This window comes from Sciurus vulgaris (assembly GCF_902686455.1).
Source record: "Sciurus vulgaris genome assembly, chromosome: 12".
NCBI classification, from domain to species: Eukaryota; Metazoa; Chordata; class Mammalia; order Rodentia; family Sciuridae; genus Sciurus; species Sciurus vulgaris.
Window position 1 is genome coordinate 11,394,781 of NC_136473.1, and position 15,236 is coordinate 11,410,016.

General features: G+C 36.1%; 1 long non-coding RNA gene across 1 annotated transcript in view; it reads left to right on the forward strand.

Moving 5' to 3' along the window:
* LOC306642121 overlaps positions 1-15,236 on the forward strand; it is a 770,670-nt gene that overhangs the window by 51,974 nt on the left and 703,460 nt on the right. The gene's annotated exons all lie outside the window — the stretch shown is intronic.

Sequence of the window (15,236 nt, forward strand, 5' to 3'; positions counted from 1 at the left end):
GAGGAAAAAAAAAAAAGTCAGGCCTTTAAATTTTCTCATTGTTAAAATGCTTTCCATAATTTGACTACTGAATCCCAAGAGGATGAAGTCCTGACAAGTATGCAGTAAAACTTGCACTTATTGTGACATTCTGCTCAGTGGAATACAAATATTTACAGCCACAGGAAGTCATGTTGCAATCGGCAACCAGAAGCTAATGTTTATTATAGCTCTCACCCATTAGATAGCTTTGAGAAAAATATCAATAAGTGTTTTATATTATTTATGATCTTGGTCAACAGTATTCATGAAAGATTTATTTATGATCTTGGTCAACAGTATTCATGAAAGATGCAAACTGGGAAAGATCTTAAATTATTATGATTCTTAGAATAGTTGTGTAAACTTTGATGCACTGTTGAAATGGAATATTTGAGGGGAATTAAAATTAAACATGAATGTTTATTAAGAAAAAATGATTACATAGAGGAGTCAGGGCTCTATTTTAGTCTAAAGAGAAGAGGATATACTCTAATCAACAATATAATATGCTCATAAAATGGATGATAGAAAAGGAAAAAGGAAAGATTACAAACTCTAAGGAGATAGTCCTTCTGCATAGTGAGAATAGGGGTGATCTACTACTTGTTTTCTAACCACTTAGGCTTTTTGTCACTTTCAGAATTTGGAAAAACTGTTTACTTATATAAATTGAAAAGCTCTACATTATACGTAGATTCTATTTTCTCGTGATTCTTATCTTGTTAAGAGAACGCCCTTTCTTAATCACACATCATTTGAAACAATGAAATATCTTATTCCACACATAAACACACAGAGAATTTGAAAGAGTTGTTGAACACATTTAAATATTGACCCTCACAAAAAGCATCAAAGGTTAAAATAGAATAAAATTAGCCTTTATATTTTTCTCATTGATAAAATATTTTCTGAATCTTCTTATTTTGTTTTGTAATGAAAATGTTCATTTTTGATGAGTATGCAATCCTGACAAGTGTGCACTAAAAAAGGTGCTATGTCATGCTTCTTAATGAAGAATTAATGACTGACAGCTTTAGAAAATTATTTCACGAGATGCAACAGAAGTCATAGGGTCTTTCTGAAAAGTTGGACTCTGAGTGATTGTTAAATCTTCCATGTGCTTTTCAGTGTAGTACAATTAATGTTTCACTTTTGTAATATAAGAAAAGTGCTTACCTATAAAAGGTGAAAATACTGACTTTGAAAATTGAAAAGAAAGGAATTTCCTGACAGAAATCCCTCCCAGTAAATTCTCTCTCAAACTGGCTTTGCTCAGTGCTGCCAACCTTGCTGAGCGCCCTCAGTCTTCTCTGTTGCTTTTACATGTGCTACAAAAATTCTGCCCACCCTCTACAGTGAAATACAACTTGATTTATGGTCTCTTTTCTTTACCTGAGTTGCATTTCCTGGACATTGTCACCATCTCTTCTCACTTTGATCACAATGTTTGTCTGCAATGATCCTGGTCCCCACTTGCTCTGCATGGACATTCTACCATATCCCCAAGACTCTACCTGAATGTCCTGGATGTAGGGAAGAATACCTTTGCTCCACATCTACCACACCTCACTAGTCAACCACCTCACCCACCTTCCACTGTGAACTCTGCTTCGTTATAGAGTCTTGGGGTTTACTGAAAAATTAAAAACCAATTTAAATCACAGAAAAAAGTGAAATTATCAGATTATAACAGGAATAAATTCTGGCCACATATACAATCATTCATATCATATAAGAAGTTTGTATTAATCCATAAAAATCTCACAGATTCTCAAGTGATAAAGTCTAAAGCGAATTTCTGTGTCTCAAATATATCCAACTGATCCTGAGATCAATTTAATTGTCACCTGGAGTGAACCTCTGTGCTATTAAATCTGAGAACTATGACAGTTATTCCTATGTTATAAACATAAATTTGCATCTAAGATATAAGCCCAGCACTTTATTTTGTTATAAGCAATTATATTGAGTCTATTTCAAATTTGATAATGTCTGGCAAACATTAAGCGAAGAATCTACTGTCTCAAAGATTAGAGCAAGGACCTTGGGTGGCCTCTGTGGTCACCAATTCATGTTTTTACTTTGACACACTCTTCTGAATATAGTCTGATCCACTGAAGTTTGCCTGCTGTACACTGTGGAAAAGGGACTGTGACCCAGACCTAGTCAATGCCACATGAGAAGAATCCTGCTGGGAGCTTCAGTGTAAGTATCCCTCTGTTCTAAGAAGGTTATTTTCAGAAGAGGTGGCTCTTAGTTCTAAAATGGATATTATGCTGCTCCGATGGGCAGTTGAAAATAATGTCAATGTACATCCATTATGGATGAACCAGGAGCAGATGGGAGAATTTCTAGACTCATGTGGACAAAAGTCTGAGTTTATTCTTTCTCTGGGTTTTTTGGTTATGGAAATAAAACTGTCTACTATTATTTCAGCAAATATGATATTTTTATGAGATTTTTTTTTGCCATGTGTAGCCAAACAAAACAACCAATAAATATAGCAAGTTTCATATTGAATCCCCTGCACTCACTGCATTCTGCCTACATCCAAGAGCATTCGAAATCTTTGAAAACTGTGGAACCCCCCTGGAGAGCGTCAGCACCATTGGTTTCTAAGGGCTGACCATATTGTGTGCAGAAGCTGTAGCAGGGTCACAAAGTGTCTCAGTTTTCTCCTCCTCTATTCTAGTGTCATTGGCAGTGTCCATGCACTGGGAAAGGCTGGTGGTAATTTTGATTAATTTCTTTTAAAAAATGAAAAAAAAAAATTCAATTTCTTCTACTTTTTGGTATACAAAGATTTTGTGGCAAACATTTTCTAAGGCACATAAAAAATAGCACCTGACAAAGTGGTACCATTTCTGTACCTTGGACTTTATTTTCTGCAGATTCATGTGCCATGAAATCTGGTGTCTGCTGGGTGATGAGTAACAAGCTGCCTCTCTGATCTGCTGAGGCATGTCATCTAATTTCAGCAATTATGTAAGAGGTTAAGCTGCATGCCTGGCTGGGAGGATGAAGCAAGGTGTTTTAGAGATGATAAGCACAGACTTGTTATCTTTCAAAGTTTGTGACCAGATTCATTGCAGTGACTTTCAGTACAGTTACTTTGCTTTGATGAAAGAAATTGATAGCTCTGTTGACACTACCTATGGACCAAGACCTCATTGTGCTAGGCAGCTTTGGCAATGGTGGCAAACACACTGAAATTTTCTGCCATTTGGAACCCCGTTTTTCTTCATTGTGTGCATTCTTTGGTACTGTAAGCAATTGACTCTTTATAGATCTAGTATTGTGTTAATTTACCAGATTCTAATTGTTTCTTAATGTTTACATGGGAAATCTTGCCGACTAAGAAGCCTGATCTAAGTACAGTGTGTCTTCTGGTTACTCCATGAGCTAAAGAAACACTGACTGATAAGAATCATCTCCTACTTTCCTGCAGAATGAGAACACTTATGTACTCCCACCCCAGAAACGTGTTAACATCACCAAACTACTGCTTATAGGCTTGTAGCCAAATTAGTTTTTATTCATAATGAGCCAAAAGGAAACTAAACATAAATGTAACAGAAAGTATGAATCTTGAGGACAAAAGCTGTACTTTATTTTCAAAAATTAATGAAAATTTAGTGCCTTCTTTACTGGGCTAATGAATGTTGCTTTGGCAGAATGTGAATTGCTAATAAGCATGGATTAACAGAAGTGATGTCTTCAATCAACAGCATCTGAGCCATCTCCTGCATCACTATGGACATGTAGGATTACAGTAGAAGTCAACACAAAGGTGTCCATGTTAAAATTCATCAGCAAATGAATAACTCAGATGATCACCCACACTAAGATGAGAAAGGAAATTGCATAACATATACTCTGACTCCAATTCTTCAGAGGTAGTGACAGCTATATTTCCTGAGTGGTTGCAGAATCTCCCATTCCTACTTTTATGAAAACAGTTTTATAGGAATTTTTTTTTTTAGTTATAACTGAATTATTCAAATGCTATTCCTTTGCCAAGAATGGAACACACAGGACTCATAGAGACAATAATTCACTCATATTTATCTCCCTTAGCTGAATCAGTCAATCTACAAAAGCAAAGATATACTTCTTTTATTTTCTCAGTGAAAGCAGAAACAGATTGCACCACATTTATTTAGTCACTTTGTTGAGGACACATTCACTTAGGCCATGCTTAGTATAAGGACATGTTCAAATATTAACCAATACAATAAGTATTTTAGGTATACAGTATATTGCTAGCAACTAACTTCTGCTTCACTAATTCATTCATTATTTGCTCATTTCCCATCACACACCACATAGTGCTAGATTCAGACATGGAAAGAATGTTGATTTTGAGAGACCTGCAAATCCCAGGAGCTCACCATATAATATTTAGATATCTATGTTTTAGAACAATACAACATATAATCATTACTTCTTGAAATATTTGGTAGGTAGTAAGAATTGACCTCTTCATATTTTGTTCCCATTTTATTCTTCATTTTTACCTATATTAACAACAACAACAAAAAATAGTAACCAAAAAGTAATAATATACCCATCACTTTTTAAGCATAAGTAATCATGAATCACCTAATTCCCTTTCAAACATCACCACATTTATCTCTTTTGTGAATTAACATCCCCACAGGTAGAAGGGATATATTTTTTCAGTCATCTGGAAATCAAAAACCTGTCACATGGAGTTCCTGCTGTGACTGGTCTCCCTGATGCGTCTGATTGTCCTCCGCCTGGAGGGCTGGGTGCAGGTGGTCAGTCCGCCCCCTACCTTTCCCTGGCTGGCCTTGTTGGGGAGTGCGTCCTTCCCTTGTTGCTGGTTGAGAAGAGCAAGGGGTCTAAAGACCCCAACATTTGGCACCCAATGTGGGGCCCCAGGAGGCTGATTCAAAGAAGCTGCAGCCAAAGCGAAGGAGCGGCTACAAAACTGAAAGTACTGGTAGATGGGGGCTAAGTGAGTTCCTAGTCTGCCAGCGAATCCACACCTTTTTTGAGTGCAGATTGCTCACTGTCAGGCGCCTATCATCTGCCATTTGCCTGCCTCTGGCCTGTCCATCACTTGCCTTTCACCTACCCCTCACCCACCACCCGAGGTTCACCTCGGGATCCTCTGACAGCTCCCAGCAGACTGACTGCAGACTGCCAGTGGAGCGAGCGCCAGCGGCCTGCTGTTGCCTGGAAGTTCACTGTGACAGTACCTGCAGGTTTGGTTACATGTGGCTGCGCCATTTTTAGACAACAGCCAAGCCCGTAGGACCCCTGGCCGGACTGACTGAGCCCCATCTCCAGGACTCCTCGGCCCGATTGATCACTCCCTGCCTCCGGGGCCCTCGCATGGACTGACTGCTCCCTGCCACCAGGACCCCCAGTCCGACTGACTGCGTCCTATCACTGGGACCCCAGACCAAATGATTGCACCCCAATTAGAGTGGCGATTATCAAGAATACAAGCAATAGGTGTTGGTGAGGATGTGGGGAAAAAAGTACACTCATACATTGCTGGTGGGGTTGCAAATTAGTGTAGCCACTCTGGAAAGCAGTGTGGAGATTCATTAGAAAACCTGGAATGGACCCACCATTTGACCCAGCTATCCCGCTCCTTGGCCTATACCCACAGGACTTAAAATCAGCATACTATAGAGATACAGCCACATCAATGTTCATAGCTGCTCAATTCACCATAGCCAGATTGTGGAACCAACCTAGATGCCCTTCAATTGATGAATGGATAAAGAAACTGTGATATATATATACACAATGGAGTATTACTCAGCTATAAAGAATAATAAAATTATGGCATTTGCAGGCAAAATGATTGAAATTGGAGAATATCATGCTAAGTGAAATAGGTCAATCTCAAAAAACCAAAGGTTGAATGATCTCGCTGATAAGTGGATGATGACACATAATGGGGGGCCAAGAATGGAGGAAGGAGGGACTGTATAGAGGGAAAAGAGGGGTGAGAGGGGTGGGGGGGAAGGAAAAAATAACAGAATGAATCAAACATCATTACCCTATGTAAATATATGATTACGCAAATAATATGCTGTTACTCCATGTACAAACAGAAACAACATGTATCCCATTTGTTTACAATAAAAATAAATTTAAAAAAAAGTCACACAAATAGAAAGTTTTTAACATATTTAGACTGCATATTTCCAATCCTGGAAAACCAATAAAATCATATTGTTGAAGAAACACTAAAAATATCTGAGAAATTTCCAAAAGTGATTTTAAAAAATCAAGCAAAATATGAATATGGTTAATAAATATCAGGTGAAAATTAAAAGAAATCATTTCTGACATGCAATATATAGAAATTCTGCCAACTAAATATAAAAAGAGATCTCAAAAAGAAACTGCAGCAAAATAAATCTAATGTTATTTTAAGACTACAATGTCATATAATTAAAGGACCCAGAAAAATCTAGAGGCAAATTTTGAAATATGATAGATAATTCAATATTTTTCAAGCATACATTTTGATTTCTATATCCCATCAATGGAAAGTTTAAACCCCAGCAATGATTTTTGTTCAACATCTTCAAGTCAAAAATTGTTAAAGTACTAACCTGCTCAAGGACAAAGGAGCTGGATAAATGAAAATGCTCTTGGCTAAATTCCAGACATTTTAAACATGAAAAAAATTTTCTCAAATTGCTAACATACTGAAAAAATAGATAACTTCTTATTAATTTTTTAAGAATGGTGAGAGAGAGTTAAATGTTGATAATTTCTCAATTGATGAATTAGATAAATAGTACTCACTGCTTTATTCTTACTTACATTTGGAAATTCTCAAAATGGAAAGGGCTTTGTTATCTGAAGATTACCAAAATTGTCACTCCTGTGTAATAAATGTAACAGAATTTATACAAATGCCTTGATAGATCACTTTACCACACTATATTAAAAACTAGCACAATATCAGAAACTCAAATCTCAATTATGGATTGGAATCTTTAAAATTCCCAAATGTAATTTCTCTCCAAATATATTGAGAGTTCCAATACAATATCAAGTGAATAAGACTATCTGGTTACAGACTAATAAAGTGATTCTAAATTCTTTATAATAGAAAAGTAGCCAAAAATCTAATTCCTGTTGCTGGGAAGTTTTAGTTAAACTAGTCATTCAAAAATTAGGTGTGTATTCCGATATTTATTTCACAAAATATTAAAAAAACTGCTCTTGAATTAAATTTGGAATTTAATACTGCAACACATTTGTAAAGTGATGTAAATAATGTTTTTGAGTTCCCAATATAAGAAAAAATGTGACATTCATCAACCACAATGTAAAGGCATGAAGACAAAGCTACAAGAGGAACTTTGTCCATGAAAATATACCAAAAGGAGAATGAAAGCACACATAGCGTGTGGGAGAACTTATTTCAACAAATACATCTGCATCTGAAAAACAATATCCAGAAAATATAAATGTGGTCAATTGCTTCCAAAAATGGTGCCCCCAATAATTCACATCTCCAAGTCTCCAAACCCTTTCCTATGTGAATTTGCATCTCACAAAGTTTCTGAGGCTTTCTTCAAGTTTACCATCTTCCTGCTTCAGCCTCCCAAATCACTGGTATTACAGAAAAGCTTGCTGCACTCACTTACAAAACAGACCCCGATCTGCTTAGGCTACTCTAAAAAGGGATCCTCTAATGCAGTAGCTGGACCAGTATCAATGTCTTCTGGGATCTTCTCAGATGCAAAATTTCCCCTCTCCCTGAGCCAATTGAGAGTGATCTTCTGAAATCTGAGTCTTGTAGAACTATAAATATTTCCTCAACAATGGCATTTTCTGTGAACTCCATCCTGTTCTTATTACCACTGTTTTTCTCATTGAGTTTCAAAAGCACTATTAGCAGCCAGAAAAACATCTTTATTTGCAGAGTTCATCAGTTTCCTTTGGTTAATGAACATGACATTGTACTTGCAGGGGACAAGATAGATGACATCTGATTCTAATGTTATTATGAAAACAAAATGTCAAACAAAAAGAAGCTGGATTTTTTAAAAATATGAAACTTGAATTTCAAATTGTGCCACAAATCAAGAATTTGATCAAAGATTCAGGAGGACTAGTCTGAAAGATATTTGGTATGTATTCTGCAGGTTACATTTGGGTAAATTTGTTCATCAAAGCCAAAAATGTCAGATTCCAGAACTCAGGGATCTTAGAGTAATTCCCCCTAAGACCAACCAGGTGCATTGACATATGCCTGTAATCCCAGTTTCTGGGGAGGCTGAGGTAGGAGGATCATGAGTTCAAAGTCAGCCTCAGCAAAAGAGAGGTGCTAAGCAATTCAGTAAAATGCTGTCTCTGAACCAGTAACTGAGAACCACTCTGCCAGGCTCTTGATGTGTAATGAGGAATTCAAGTCTAACTCCCAACTGACAGAAAATGAGAATGTAAAAACAAGTTAACTGATATAATGAGACAATATGAAAATAATCCTGGTTCAATACTATATGGAAGAGCAATGGGTGAATAGTCTGACTGAACAGAACTTATGAAACATGACAGAAAACAAGATGTGAACAAGAGTTGCATCTTGGAAAAGGGGAAGAACTAGTTGTAAAATATATTTCAGAAAAGTAATGGGAAATTGGAATACAGCTTTAGATGATGTGAGAGACTTACTAATAACTTTAGATATAGTAATGGAAATACACTATGTGAGAAATCATCTTCATTTCTAGGAAATATTCTCTGAGTTCTTTTAAAGTGAATAAACAACTCGATTTACTTTGACTAGACTTAGCAAAATATTACATACAAGAATGCAGATATACCCTCATAAATCGACATTTTATAGTGAACCCCAAAGTCAACAATTTTAGATACACAGTGAAAAATATAGACGTCCTGTATCATGCTCTCCATTTTTCTTATGTTTAAATAATTTCATGATAAAAAAAATTGTTGTAAAAATACAACTAAAATTATTTTTGATTTTTTATCATTTTATTAGAAATTTTTGGTGCTCTACCAACATAACTTAAATTCACAAATTTTATAAGCTGTTTTCCCACAAAAGATCATTATTCCATAACTGACAGTTGTCAAAAGTTAAGTTAGAGTACAGGAACAGAATAGATGTGATTATACAGTAGATTTGATATCTGAAAGAATAAAAAAAAAAGCAAGTAAGAGGAGCTCAGGAAACAGCCAACTGTATATTTGGCTAAAAGTTCCTGAATGTGGATTTCATCCGTCATCAGTATCACCATAAACAAATAACTTCATTTGAGTCTGACTTTCATAAATCATAATTTCATTTTCCTGTAGCTGTGTGTCTGTGTCCAGAAAGAAGAAATAAGAGATAACAAATCTCACAAACACTGAACGTTGATTTTGTCCTATTATTATTCTTTTCATGCTCACTGCCCACTTTTGTGTACTGACCTTCTTTCTTACCCCAAATTCTCTCCAAAGCACGTTCACTCATCCCATCTCTGTTCACCATTCTTTGCTCAAGGACCACTAGTTTACCTTACCTCTGAAGTCTGATGAAGAACCACTCTCCCCCTTGATCACCTTTACATCACCAAATTCTTACATAAACTGGGCACTAAGATCTACCCCATGTTTTCACAAAGAATTCACCCAGCAGAGATGCAGTCCAGAGTCCTCCACACCCTCCAAGACAGTCCACACTAATCTTAGACGTTTATGTTCCACAAAGGCAAATGAACTGGGGGACAGGACAAATGGACACCTGGCTGTGGTGCAGAAAGAAGGAAATGAATAAGAAGTGGCAATGAGGCTCAGGGGTCTCACCTGGTTGCAGACAGGCTTATACCTGAGGCCTGGTTTATTCAGCATCATCTCCCACTGCCTGCGGTTAAAGTTGGACACCCCGATGGACTTGGCCAATCCTGCATCCTTACTCTTCTCCATGGCCTTGGGAGGAAGGGGTTGAGAGGGGTCACTTGTGTAGTCGAGTATGTCAATACAAATGCAAGTTAGAACTACAAAGAGGAACAGAGTCAAGATATGACAACAAAGCTGGTAAATTGATTGTTAAAAAGAAAAAAAAATGATAAAGATAATATGGAAAGGTATTTGCAGCCAAAAAAAAAAAAAAAAAAAGAATTCCTCTGTCTTCTTCTTTAGGGAATTATCTGTTCTTCTCTATTTCACTCTGTTACATTTTAGTAATGTGTTCCTCTTCCTAACACTAACAAAACCCCTCCTTTAAACAATGATTTCTAGACCCAGAATTTCAGGAGAAAGTATGACCTACCTGGCTATGGCCCTGTGTGCTTCCTGTGTGGTCACTACTTCAGGCATTCGCCTCCCATATGGCACAGATCCAATGAGTCATATATTAATATTCCATTTTTATCTTGTGGGTAAAGCTCTTCACCTCTATGAAATAGAAGTGATCAAAACAGAAATATTGCCAAATTCATGTCCATACATGGCAATGCTGCTAGGTATATCTACGAGCTAGTTCATTAAACCTCCATGAAATAAATGAAGCTTCAATCTAAATTAATGCATATGCAAAGTGCTTACTTGTGGATGTGTAATACCTTTAAGTGATTCACTTCCTGTTTTCTCTTACACCAAATTATCTATATGTTCAATAATACATATGTAAATGTATATACAAGATTATACATGTAACATATAACATATTACTATGTTATAAATATTGTATTACATCTATAATTATATATAACACATACTTATGACACATATATATATATATATATATATATACATACATATAATTAAATAAGATTTTCTCAATCACCTAATGGGGTCTCCTAGTTTATTTCTGTTACTTTTCCTGTCCCTATATATTCCAAGTGGGGAAATGCCTCTTTTTAATTGAAAAATCCTTGGATGCATGGGCTCGACCCCAATAATAATGGATTTCAGTGTGGCTAGTTAAACTGATACCCTATGCTAGGACACAACACAATTCCCGTCTCCCAGAGATAGGAAGATATATCATTCTAATGAAAAAGGGTATAGTAAAACACCATTTTCCTTTCTGTTCCCCAAATCCTAGCCAATTATGGAATAATGAGAGCAAATATCTTCCTGTTCATCCAGCTATATATTATCTTTAGGGACCCAGAATTTTTGTCATGCACATTGGAATTGAAGACAAGCTAATAGTACCTGTTGAAAGATACTTTTGGCATGTATGCCGGGAGAATTACTACTTGGCATATTGATGATATAAGGCAATTAAGGAAGGTAATGCTGATGATGTCATGGCTTTTTAAGTATAACATATAAAGCCCCTCTATTTAGCATAGAAAATGAGAGAAAATCTTTTCCATCCACACTGCTGATAAAGTGATAATCTCCAAAATATACAAAGAAAACTCCAAAAGTTTAAAAACAAAACAAAACAAAACAAAACAAAACAAAAAAAAAAAAAAAAAAAAAAAAAAAAAAACAAGCAAACAAAAAAACAACCCACAATCAATAAATGGGCAAAGGAACTAAACAGAAATTTCTCAAAAGAAGAAGTACAGTCCACAGGTACATGAAAATATGGTCAAAATCTCCTGCAATTATAGAAATGCATATTCAAACTACACTAAGATCTCACCTCCCTCTAGTCAGAATGGCAACTATTTGAAATACAACAATATTAAATGTTGGTGAGATTGGAGCAAAAAAAATACACCCACAGATTGCTGGTGGAACTGCAACTTAGTGCAACCACTTTGAATAGCTCTATGGAGATTCCTCAAAAGACTAAGAATGGAAGCACAATTTGACCCAGTTATACCACTTTTGGTATATATGCAAAGGAGTTGAAATCAATATTACACTAATGCAGTTACATTAATGTTTATATCAGCTCAAATCACAATAACTAATCTATGGAACCAACCCTAGGTGCCCTCCAACAGTTGAATGGATAAAGAAAATGTGATTTATATTCACAATGGAATATTACTCAGCCACGAAGAAGAATGACTTTAAACCATTTCTGAGTAAATTGATGAATCTGGATCTGGAAATTATCATGATAAGTGAAATAAGCCAATCCCAAAAAACCAAATGTCAAATGTTCTCTGTGATATGTGGGTTCTAATACACAACAAGGGGTAAGAAAAGGGAAGAATAGAAGTTCATGAGAATTAGACAAAGAGAATGAATGAAGGGAGAGAGATAGGATTAGGAAAGTCAGTAGAATTAATCTGACTTAAATTTTCTATGTTCATACATGAATCTACCAGAGTGAATCTCTACCTCACATAAATCCCAAGACTTGGATCATGATTACAATAAGATATACTCAATGTTTCTATAAATATGACAAAATAAACTTTGCTGTCATGTATACTAAAAAGAATAAATTTAAAAAAATTAGGTTAAAACCCCTTTCTTCCTGGTGATGGGAACAGAATTGAGGGCATTGTGGAAAGGGTAAATATCACTCATCCAGCCAGAGTTCACTGGACAAAGTGCCATAAGAAAGAGAAAGCCCTGATTGGCAAAGCAATGTGAGCAAAGAAGGTGCTGTCTGTTCAGCCTATCCCTGCTTGACCCTCCCCAAAAGCATTCTTCATTAAGTAATTGTGCCTTGCATGCAGTCTTCAGGTATTGTCTCTGGCCTTTGGCAACTTATCCCACTGTTCTGGAACAACAGAATTATGAACATGACTTCAGAATACATAAATCCACTCCACTGTTCATAACATTTAGAGACAGCTCCCATCCTTGTATGTTATAAAAAGTGAAAAATCAAATTCCCAGATGCCAGAAAGAGGTCAGATTTATAATAGACTCTTGAACGAAGAGCAATGTGCTATGTTAATTCTGGCCCACAACTGTATCTCTATATGACAGAACTAAACTCTGGCTGGAAATAAATATATACCCTACGGTTATAGGCTTACAAATAAGAAATTATACTCACCTTGTAAGGGATCATTCACATAATCATCAGCCCTTAAAGCTAGTTCACTCTTTTGTGGAAAGTATAATAAGTATAATTCATAATTATTGCATTGTCTACAAAATTTGGATGATGGTTTGAAAGTTCATTTGTTAAAGAGTTAAATGGCAAATCAAACACACTCCTTTCTGTTTTAAAATTTTCAGAAGCTTTCTTTTTCCATGAAATGAAAATGAAAGTGATGCTGGGTCCTATCACCATCTGCCGATTCTAGTCCTGAATTTCTTAGGTGTAAGGGCACTTGAAGTACAGCTGAAGCCCTAATGGTCCCCTTCATGCCACTTTGTCCTACAATGTAAACAAGTCACTCAGCCATCTTACAGTTGCTCTCTGGATCTTTCCCTAAGCCTTGCAGAAGGAAAAATTTTAAATTCAAACATAAGGGAACTAATCTCTTGTCACTCAATTAATGGTTGGAAGATGATAATGAAATACAAAGTTCATTCCAGTCCAGTGAATGTATCTGGCCTGCACTTCAGAGGGTTATCTTTCAATATAGCATGATGACCAATACTTCACAAATAATAGGTTTCAGTTTTACCTATCAGAACATTATATTATACATTCAGATAATTTCCCACAGTTGAGAGCGCAAGACAAATTCTACTCAACCAAGGTCCGGCTCACAGTGAAAAAGAAAGCATTTCCCATTTTTTATGCTTTGCTTCTAATCTCCATTACTTTTTGATACACAGATGTCTCTGGATCTTGACTTCTCAGAAGGAAAAAAAAATATTTTCTGAAGTATAGAAATAAACAGAGAAACAGTCCCACTTCAAACCAATTGCTGATGTTCATTGTTCTATCAAGGTGGTAAATAGACTGAAATGTTGGAGCAGAATTCCCAGAAAACTCAACAGGTGACTACACAATCAGTAAAATATGGAGAGCAATGTCTGAGCATTGTGTCTCCTCTACATGGAATACCTCCAGCCAGGAGACACAGAGAACTGAGGGAGACCCCCAGAGTCACATAGGAAGTAAGTAAGTCCACAATCCAGATTGAATTCCACTCATCCTGTGTCTACTTTCTTTTGAACTCTCAGTTCAACACCCTACTGTTACATCTTGAGGCTTAGATGTGCTAAAGCCCAGTCCAGGAATGACATGACCATCACTGAGCTCCACATATTGATGTTTGGAATTCATTGCTGTCTCTCCTCAGTCTCAGCATGTTCTGCTCCTTCTTCTGCCTTCACAGGGCATGTATAACTGGATTTCACAAACACAACTGCTTGCCTAAGGATCAACCAATTCTACTTGCTCTCTAACATTTAACCAATCTCTTATAAGTGAACTTCAGTTAAAGAAATATTGCACATTTGAGGAGAGAATTAGAACCACTTCATTTATTTCATATGGAAAAATTTTTAAGTAAGTTACTACACAGTGATGAAAATAGTGTTAGTTTTTAGTAAATTTTCTACTTGAAATTACTGAGAGTTATTACAAGTGATTGGACCATTATTGTCTAATTGTGAGGCTGAAAATTTCAGATCCCTGGTCTTTTATATTCTTTATCTGTTTTGGTTTTGCTTTTTCTAAAATTTTCTACTTTATTTGTTCATTTTTTTATCATAATGAACCCCTACTTTTAAAATTTTTATTTGATTTAATTTGTCGTACATGACAGTAGAATGCATTTATCCATTTTGATAGATCAAACATAAATGAGTGTAATCTCTCATTCTTCTGATTTTACATATTGCAGCATCATATCAGTCACGTAGTCATATGTGTATATGAGGTAATAATGTCTGTTTCACTCTACAATCATTCCTTCCCCCACACCTCTTCCCCCCCCCCCGCCACCCTTCTCTACCTAATACAATTTAACTCTATTCTTCCTTAGGGCATCTCCCTGTTTACTGTGAATCAGCATCCACATATCAGGGAAAACATTTGACCTTTGGATTTTTGGATTTGGTTTATTTCACTTAGCATGGTATTCTCTAACTCCATCCATTAACCAGCAAATGCCAGAATTTCATTCTTCCTTAAAGCTGAGTAGTATTCTATCGTGTCTATATATCATATTTTCTTTATTCATCTGTTGAAGGGCATCTAGGTTGACTCCACAGTTTAGCTATTGTGAATTGAGCTGCTATACACATTGATGTGGCTGTGTCACTGTAGTATGCTGATTTTAAGTCCTTTCATTATATACCATGGAGTGGGATAGCTGGGTCAAATGGTGGCTCCAAGACAAAATGATCCCCTTCTTGATCACACATTCTTAGAC